General features: G+C 38.4%; 1 protein-coding gene across 1 annotated transcript in view; it reads right to left on the bottom strand.

The window, feature by feature from the left end:
* Nucleotides 1–7,814, bottom strand: part of LCOR (ligand dependent nuclear receptor corepressor) — a 22,372-nt gene that overhangs the window by 13,157 nt on the left and 1,401 nt on the right. The gene's annotated exons all lie outside the window — the stretch shown is intronic.

The raw sequence follows: 7,814 nt of genomic DNA, 5'->3' as shown, positions 1-7,814 counted from the left end.
ATGCATACATAACCACTCTTTGGGTTTAGGGAGTGTTTTGTTTTGTTAACCTTTACAAAGTATCAGTTACCATAATATATCTAGGCTACATCTGGATTTTGGCCTCTAAAAGTTGATTTCGGGTTCATATCCTCATGGGACTGTCAGGGAAGGAAAGAACTGGCAATTCATTTATAATTCACAATAAATGAAGTCACTCTTCAGTTTGTGCCGTCTCAACTTTAAGAGGTTTAATGAAGCAAGGTCACATAACCAGCCCATAGTAAATTAACAAACACTGCAGTCACACGAACTACGTGCAAAGGGTAATAATACGAAATGCTGTGGACTCTGGCCTTAACAACATGGGCTCTCGCCTCAGATTTGTAATTCAACAGCTTCTGAAAGTTCTCTGTCACAAGTCAAGGGAGATACTCTCTCAGTCAGGGTATAGAGACAAAGCAGTGTTTTTAATAAAAAGATAAGGAACATGCAATGACGGAGGTGGCAGGTGAGTAAAACACCACACTTGCTGTGAAAGTAAGTCTGCACAAGTGAAGACCTCACAAAGTGACTGATGTTTTTTTTCCATACCAGAGGGATTCCAGGCTTCCTCCTGCAGTTCACTGGCATTTTATGAACACACTGAAAACACAGTTGTACTTTTTCTGATACTTAAAATATATGAAGTATCTGCACAGGATTTCACAAAAGTATTTGTGGAGGATAAACCCAATATTTTTGCAAGAGTTACTCCTCAGGTGAGACTTCATAGAACACTTGCATTCTCTTTTTGAAATTGTGTTTCCATATCTGACATATTTTAATGCAGGATCTGTCCCAGTTGCTGACAGCCATTCTGCATCAAGTTCCATTACCTTTTAGGCATTATCAGGATAACTGTAAACTCAGCTTATCAGGTTGTATAAGAAGCAGATGTTTGTGCAAATTAACTAATAACAGAAGTAATCTAGGCATACAGAAGTGTTGGAACAATCACTGGAATATCTAAGCATTTACAAACTGCTTCAAGTTTAACTTTAAAAGGAATCTCTGCAAACTGATGCACAGAGATTTGGCTAGATAAGCTCCATCGGAGCTAATTGGCATCCTCTAGCTAAAGTCCCACAAGTCATTGCAAAAAACTTTCTTTTAATTCGAAGGACAGAGAATTCAGAATTGAAGGAGACATTATCCTTCAACCAGAGCTGATACTCTGCCCTTTGACAGACTTTAGCTCTGGAAGAAGCCTAAAATAAAAATAACCCTTGCCCAACCCAATACATTTCAAATCTTCCTAGTACTTTCTGCAACTAAGACAATAAGCAGTAAGTACTAGCCTAGCAACTCAGTGGAAACAGAGTTCAGTGGCAGCATGCCTCACCAGAAACAAGTGTACTTTACATTATTCATATAAAGGTAATGCATAAAGAGTACAATTTAATCTACATAGGCTAAAGCTGCACATTTTCTAGAGAAGGAATGAAAAAAAATAGATCAGCCAGGAAAAGAAAAAAAAAAAAAATTGTAAGTAGCTTATACTGGTGAATGGCTGAATGAAGGATCATTTGATCTGCATCTGGAAGAAGGGAACAGCCAAGGCAAGGGCAGCATTTAGCTCTTATGCCTCAAACTAAGGAGCATACCGTTCTTTACATATATAGGCTTTATTAATGTCCATGCTAAGACATCAAAATGTAAAGAAATACAGTTCAATAAGAGTCATTTAACCTTGTGCATAGGAAAAAAAAATAATCTTCAGCTATTTTCTGGTATCTGCAGCACAGCACTCACTACATGAGACAATATACTGGGAAGATTTCTGTTTATTGCATTTTTTAATAATTTTTCTTATCAATTGTGTCACAACTATGCCAGAAATCACAGCTGGCTCACTCCTTAAAGGAAGCTTCAAGTTTCCACGCTAAATATTTGATTGTGACTGCTATTCAAAGTCAGCTTCCAAAAGTGGGGGCTTCTGTTTGTGCTGGATGTGTGTGGTTGGTTGGCTGGTCTGGTGTTGGGTTTTGGGGTTTTGGTTTGGTTTGTTGGGGGAGTTTGGGGTGATTTTTGGGCATTTTGGGTTTTTTGTGGGTGTTGTGTTTGTTTGGTTTGTTCTTTGGGGTTTGGGTTTTGGTTTTGTGTGGGGTTTTTTTGTGGGTTTTTTGTTTTGTTTTGGGGTTTTCTTTGGGGTTTTTGGTTTTTTGTCTTTAAATACATTTTCCACCATTTCTTCCCAATGACTATTACATAGATCCACTGGCTTGAGACTTTATCCTCTCACTCCACAGTCCTGAATCACACTGAAGTTTTTAGTACCAACATGCAGGAAGTAGGAAGAAGAAAAATTAATATTTAGATAGCATTTGTCATTAGTTGCAAACACCCTGGAAAAAAACCCAACCAGTTACTGTTACATAGTATTTATAGCACAGGATTCACTCTATTCTCTTTGCCCATCTCTTCAGATGGGAACCATGCCCCAGAGCATCCCTGGAATCCCATCAGTGAACATACAGTACCACTGTACTGAACAACATAGCTTCAGGAAAAGATACTTGGAGTGGACTGCACATGTTCCCAAAGGTCTAAAGCCTTTTGCACATTAAGATATACAGCATAACTATATAATTAAGTCAAAGAGCCCTAGAAATACGAAGCTCGGGGTTTCAAAATGCAAGGTCAATGCATGACCTTGAAAGACCACCTAATCCTGGACAGCCTGGCTTTGTCAGCACTAGTGCTGGATCCTTACTGAGACTCTCCTTGTAGGAAATGCTGAGACAGCAATTCTAAGTGCTAAACTGCTGGCATGAAGAGAAAGGTATGATGCAGGCTGGTTTTGTATAGATATGGCAACAGCAGCTTCATGTTTAAGCCACAGGCTGCACGCAGATGAAGCGGGAATCACCCATAAACTAGAATACTGTGAGGTAACTCTTATCCATCTTCATGGAGGAAATGGAGGGAGGCTTCCCACAAGACCACCTGTGGCTGAGTGGCCAACCCATGGCCCTAGGGGTACAATCCAGCCTTCCACCCCAAGGCAAGGTCAGGAACAGCAAGTAAGAAAGGAATGTTTCAGCATCCCTAGGTCGTCTCCTCCAACATTTCACTTTTCTTAAGACTGTACAGCCTTTAACTCTTAGCCCATACAAAGGAGAATAACCTACTATTTTCTGTAGAAAAACCCTAATGGCACCAGAGACTGTCTTCTTTCCTTCTATCTTCAAGACCAAGTCATTCTTACTGCTTTCATTTCAACACTATTCAGTTTGTTTACATATTTCTCAAAATGCTACACCCAGTTGAGGTTTCACCAGGTATGAAGACAAATACCTCTCCAGGTATGAAGACAAATGGCTATCTTGATGTGGCCCCAGAAATAGTTTACTACTTTTGCAGTCTGTTTCTCAAGTTTATCATCATTCTCAATTCTGGGCATGTCCTTCAAAGCATCTACAACAGTTCCCAGCTTGGCATCAACTAAAAATTCAGATGGTTTAGGTGTTAGATGTCCCTCACTTACTGAGCATACATACTCTTACAGTAAGAAGTAGTATTATTTCCCTATTAAGATGACTGAAATTAAACTTTGTTTGAATTTCATAAATCTGACTTGACTGATCTACAGTTATTAGCTATAGTAGGGGGAGAGAAAGATATAAAATCTGTGGAATTACAATATGCTTACATTGACATTTACACACAAGCAAACCTGTAACCCTGCACTACTACTAAAAACAGCTGGAGATTATCACAAACAGCCTCTTCAGGTTTTAGCCTCCACAGCGAATTATTTTACAACCACCCAATACAAAACTGACCTTCTAAATGCTTGAGGTTTTTTAAAGTGATGAAATGCACGAAAAATGTTTTAGGAGCATCATCCAGCACACTTAAGATCTCTGTACACAGTTTAAACACATTCTAAAGCCATCGAGAAATCCCAAGAGCTCCACAACTTCAACTCATTTTCAGATATTTCCTCTGCTATCTTCAATTATCCTAGGAGTTAGTGCTTTAAATGATAGTGGTAGCTTCTCTTCATTATTATTCAGACACTTACCACAGTTTACTTCTTATTGTTTACATTACTTCATGGTGAAAGGACACCAGATTCAGAGGCTGTTATTGTGACTAAACATAATCAAGTAATGGCATGGCATCACCTTTTAGATCTTTGTGTAAAGCAATTACTTACAGCTTTTTAAAAATAACAAAATCACATCAGAATAACTTAGGATTTTAAAATGACTCCTTCACATGCTGTGCCCTCCCATACTTCTTCATGACTGAAAGGGCCTTACACTGAAGCGCAGGTATCCCACAGTACTCTGAAGTCCAGACTCAACCTTCTGACGTCAACAGCACAAGACTCCAGAATATGCTCCTAGTAGTCATTTTCTCTCTTGCTATTTTTGTAGCTTAAATATATCTATAAAATACTTAATGTGCTTAGGATTATTATCCTTCTTGTACAGCTCTCACCAACTAATGAGATTAGTTGTGTCCCCCCTTCCCTTTATTTTTAAATACATATGGATTGCTTTATGTAGCTTTAGACGAGTGTTTTCTTTTCCAAATTACTATACCCAGTTTCCCCTCTTATCAGTGGTGCTTTCTTCTGGCCCTTTCTATCTTCATCTCTTTTTTAAGAAAAAAACCCAAAACATCTAAAACTAAGCTTGAGCTCCAGCTACGAGCAACTGATGGTAGATAAATTTGATACATTCTACATGAAGCCACAGATTTCATCTGTAATAATAGCTCTGACAGTTTATTTAACAAGCTGAACTGAAAAATTAAGAACCATAATTAAAGAGAGAAGTCAAGTACACTTCAAGTTTAATTCATCTGAATTGATGGGTCTTCTCTGTGCCACAACCTTTTAGAAGGAAAAGCTTCACCAGAAAGAGGGGAAAAAGAACTCCAACCCAAACACCTTGCAAACTACACTGTCTTTAATATTCTCTACAAAGGGTAAAGCCCACAAGCAATTGAGAACTTGCAGATTATTTGCAGATTGCAAGATTACTTGCAGAACATTTGCAGATTACCCAAATTCACCAGGTTTGGTCCCATAGAACCCAATCTACTTCCTCTCACTAGGAGTAGGCAGCTAGAGCTGCTAACTTCGTCTTTTTAGTCTTTCATACCCATCAATATACCCATATGCTTTTGCACACAGGCACCCACATTAAATTAATAACCTGGTAGCAGCTCCTTAGGTAGGTAGTTATTCTCTGATTATACCATACTGAATCAATTGTTTATTCCGCATTATTCTGGAACTATTCTGCATTCTTTCTGGAAGAAAAGAAAATTCCAGTTTCTAAAAGCTTTACATTATTGCACATAACCATTTGGATTTGGGCAAAAGTGTGTTTGGGAAGATTTTAGCTCCCTACTTTATCTGTATTTTATTGTCCCTTTTAAATGAAGACACTGAAATCAATTTCTCGCTCAAAAATTGTCTTGTATTTTGACTGCCAGAAAAAAATCCATGCTTTTGCTCAGTATTTGCAAGTAGAACTACTGCTACAAATAAATTAATCTTTTCAGAATGCTTTGGCAGATGGTTCTCCATCCTTTGAAGAATTCATGTAATTGAATCTGATTGCCTGTAAAAGCAAGAACCAACATCACCGAAATGGGTGGGAGAGCAAGCGTAGTTTTTTTTCTCCTTAACAGCTCTGCCAATAAACTAATCCTGGCCTCCAATTCTCATCCTGCAGTAGAACTCAATTCTCCTTCAGCACAACTACTGGTCTCCTCAATTACAGGCAATTCTTAAGGGCGAATGAAATCCAGGAAAAAACCCTGAAGATTTTTACTGGGTTTGAACTTGTCAGACCAGGTACCTACATGTCACTCAAAGGTGAAAATCAAGTACACTGTTGTAAAATGTGGTTTCTGGCTATCTTCCTCCGAGCTACAACATCAGTTACACATCTTTTAATTCTGTAATTCAGCAGTACAAAAGCACAGACCCAAATCACTCCACCAGTTCTTTTCCTAAAAAGCTAAAAGGATGCACGTGTATGTACAATAAAAAAAAAAAAAAGCAGTACAGAAGATGTGGTAGAGAAAACAAAACTGCTACTGCTTTATGTACAGGATCTGACAAGTTTTAGCAATTACAGAAGACTGTAAGAAGAAGAGTGATGTTCAGTGGAAGAGATTTCAAATAAACTAGTACAATTTCTAATTTAGTTCAGTCCATCAGCTCAAGACTGTCCATCACTTGGCTAAATACCAAATGAAGTTACAAACTTTTTGTAACAGTTAGGTATCTCATGTTTTAATTTAAATCATATTGTAAAATCCATACTATTTGAAGGCTCCCATTAGAAAGTCATATTTAACTCTGTATTGCAAGCTAATGTCATCAGCAACAGCCAACAGTGCAGCAATTTGGTGTACCCACAGGGGAAATGAAGCACTCCTACCCTGCCACCCCTCTCAGCTGACATACAAGAACTCACTAAATCTAAAAGGAAACACATTCTTCCCTCAAAACCAAACAAAAAACAAATAACACAAAAAAGCCCCAAAACCCCAAACCCAACGGAACCAATATAAAAGCTGAGAGGCAGGAAGAAAACAAATAAAGCCAACTAAAAAAGAATTATACATACTCCAAGCATGACAAGAATCACCAGGATTAAAAGAGAAGACAAGGTTTGATGTGAATGGACTGGTTCACCGTCTTTCCCCATTCCCCCAGCCAGTGATCCCTAGCCATGCAGTAAATAAGCTTGCGTACAAAACTCTTTGCTGTCCCCATTTATCAATCAGCTATAAGAAAAATGGTCGAAACAGGTATTTTTTGGCTACTCGAATGACAGAAATTGCTTGGGATTTATTTATAGAAGTTATTCTATCCAAGCCCATAGTGCCTGACTGACACTACCACAGCCTTTAACTCACATTTCTCTCCTGCCTGCTCTGAACTCATAACCTCCATGCCCTTCACCAAGCACCTTTGCTTAACGATGCTGCACACACCACAATGCTAAAATCTCCTTAGAGCCAGACATCGAAACACCAGAGAGCACAAAAGATGTGGCCACATCTGTATCTTTTTTTTTTCCACCCATTGAAAAGACACAGTCCAATGGAAACCTTAATGTGAACCTTCCACTTGAGGAACCTTAATGTAAATGATAACTACCACTAGCATAAGGAATACATCACTGGTTTTTCAGTGATACTCAGAATCTTAGGCTACACTTTACCATGTGAAACTAGACAGGAAAGCCTCGCAAAGTACATGAAAATACGAACAGTGATATTTCAGCTTCTGATCAACGGTTGTGTTGAAACTTGAAAAGGACAAGACGACCATGCCACTAGCACACTATACAGTGGACATTTGTGTTCCTAGCTTTTGTCTTCACCTGAAAATCACAGATTTTCAGGAGCTTTATTTTAGGTATTGTGACCTATGAAGATGACTGAGATGTAAACAGTGTTTTTGAAACTCTACCCACACCTGTTGTGTAGAGCCCCAGACTATGACTAGTCTCTGACCACACCACAAAATTATTTTCAGAATCAACTTAACTAGAACTGTGCTAGACACTGAATTTTGTCTTTTTATGAGATTACATAAGTCAAGACAAAACTCCTTACAGCACAAGCATACATATAGCTTACCTGCTGTCAGTCTCAATGAAAGAAAACGTTATGCCTTACAGCTATTCTAAACTCAATGTTCCTAACCCTCCTCCCCATGCCTTAAAAACTGTTAATACAAAACAAGTGTAAACTGGCAACAAAGTACTTCCTTTATGAACAAGGCATACATATTAGCTGCTGCAGAGGAACGA

This window comes from Nestor notabilis, unplaced genomic scaffold (assembly GCF_000696875.1).
Source record: "Nestor notabilis isolate BGI_N333 unplaced genomic scaffold, ASM69687v1 scaffold16986, whole genome shotgun sequence".
Taxonomy (NCBI): Eukaryota; Metazoa; Chordata; class Aves; order Psittaciformes; family Psittacidae; genus Nestor; species Nestor notabilis.
The sequence above is the reverse complement of the archived record's forward strand: the minus strand, read 5'-3'. Positions and strand labels throughout refer to the sequence as shown.